We start from the raw sequence: 2483 nt of genomic DNA, 5'->3' as shown, positions 1-2483 counted from the left end.
CACCGAGCCACCAGCTCCACAGTTGCCTGAGATCTAATCTCTCTGATCCCTTTTTTTTTTTTTAAGATTTTATTTATTCATGAGACAAAGAGAGAGAGAGAAGCAGAGGGAGAAGCAGGCCCCATGCAGGGAGCCCAACCGGGACTTGATCCCAGGACCTCGGAATCACACCCTGGGCCAAAGGCAGGTGCTCAACCGCTGAGCCCCGCAGGCAGCCCCAATCCCTACTCTAATGCTCAGAGCAATTCTGCTTTTCTATCAAATTCTAACGTAGCAACCAGGCAGCTGTAGGTGAAGTGCTGCCTTAGCACAGACCTAAAACACGTGGCCTTGGTCTAGGGAACACGGGGCAGATGGATGCCGGCAAGGCTTCGGGGAGATGGCTAGTGAAAACCTAAAAAGCCGGGGTAGGGTGTTAGCAGAAGCTTAACGAGCCTCCAAGGAGGCTGTCCAGGAAGGCTCACAGAAGAGAGAGGGAAACGTTCTTGGAAGTTGGAAGAGATTTTGATAATGAGGTGTATAGAGTTTAGCCAACACAGAGAATAGAAAACATACCTAACAAACCCCATGATCTGGCTAAGACTTCTGGGCAGTGTTGAAGACAACACCTGGCTTTTTCTAGCTGTTTAAAATGAGAAGAGACGTAATATGAACTTATTCCAAATGTGACCTGTAGACAATGTAAAGGCTCATTAGTTTCTTAAGCCAGCAAAACTTATTCTAAGAAATGGCTTCCAGGCAAAGATCAAACCCAAAGTGGGGCCTAAAGTTCTGTTCAAGAGCACAGGACAGTGCCTCCTTCATAGGACGTGTCAGACACACAAGGGCCCTCTATAGGTCTTACAGGCATAACCCTGTAGACCCGGTGCGAGGTTTCGAAGAATCTCAGGGTTGCTGTTCATCAGCCTCACAGGGAGCCCAGTGTAGAAAACGAAGTCTCTGGGGCCATTGGGTGGCTCAGTCGGTTAAGTGTTGAACTCGTGAGTTCAAGCTCCGCGTTGGGCTCCAATCACTGGGTGTGGAGCCTCCTTAAAAAGGGGGGGAGGGGGATGGTCTCCAACAAACTTATGGCTTTCCTGTAATGGAATGGATTAGAAGTGGATACTTCAGAATGCCACAGGTTTAAAAAACTAAAAGGACGCCTGGGTGGCTCAGTTGGTTGAGCGTCTGCCTCCAGCTCGGGTCATGATCCGGGGGTCCTGGGATCGAGTCCCGCATGGGGCTCCCTGCTTGGTGGGGAGTCTGCTTCTCCCTCTACCTACCCCTCTCACCTCTCCCTGACTCCCTCCCCCGCCCTCCATGTACACATGTGCTCTCTGAAATATTAAAAAAATAATTAAAAATTGTGTTAGTTTGGACAGGGATAGTATAGACAGAGGCCCTGGAACCTCTGACTTCTATGGGCAAGAGGCAGGCTGAGAAAATCACTCCACTGCAAATATGAGCTACCTTTATGGAAAAGGCAAGACTACGCACCAGTGTGCCCCTGGGGATGTGCCTAAGCCCTCACGAAGAACTGGTGTGAGGCTGGTTGGACTTCAGAAGTGCTATGGGCAAGACTGCAGGTACTGCTCACGTCCCCCTGCTGAATGGGAGTGGGGAGGTCATGCCAACAAGTATTGGGGATGAACAGTTCAGGTAGCTTCTCTTCAGGTCACGAGTCTTAAGGCTGAGGATGGTACTTTAAAGACTTTCACCCAAGCGCCTCATCCACATGACCTGAGCAGCGGGTAGACACAACCCACTTAATCGACTGAGCCACCCAGGTGCCCACAGCCTCCTTGACTGGTTCTTCTAAAAATGTGACTAAGTGGGAGTCTTAGGTTTCTGCCCTTTGATAGGCAGGCTGGTGAAGGAGTGATGCTATAGGACTGAGGCCAGGTCAGAGATAAAAGGCAATGCAGCTTCTGACTTGTTGCTGGACCATTAGAGCCTTAAGTAGTCGCATGAACAGTCTGTCCTGAGCACACCGTGTTGTGAGGAGCCCACAAACCCACCCAAGGGTCACGGCAAGGTCCTGAAATCAAATGAAGGGAGAGATGCCCTGGCGAGACCCCAGCTGCTCTAGTTCCCTGCTGTAGGAAGCATCTAGCACCTGGAGGACCTCAGACACAGCCGCATCAGTCAGCTGAGTCCTTCCTTAATCAGGACCCACAGAGAAAACGGAGGTAAAACATGACCACTGTTAAGCCACCAAGTTTGGGGATTTACAATAACTGGTTTGCCAGGTTTCTGGTAGGCGGGCAACGTGAGTAAGTAGACTTCAGAGGAAACTAATTTCATTTCCCATTCACCTGAACCAGAAACAAACATTAGGTAATAATGAAGGTGTGGAATCTGCAAATTTTTCAAATACAACCACTGCTTTAAGGTGTTGAACTATTTACTATGTTTATTTACAGGAGTCACAATCTGACCAAATTCCCTATCCCTACAAAACACCACTTATACAGAGATTACAAACAGTAACACCATGAAATCAA

Source organism: Canis aureus, chromosome 14, assembly GCF_053574225.1.
Source record: "Canis aureus isolate CA01 chromosome 14, VMU_Caureus_v.1.0, whole genome shotgun sequence".
Taxonomy (NCBI): domain Eukaryota; kingdom Metazoa; phylum Chordata; class Mammalia; order Carnivora; family Canidae; genus Canis; species Canis aureus.
This window is presented reverse-complemented; position numbering follows the sequence as displayed.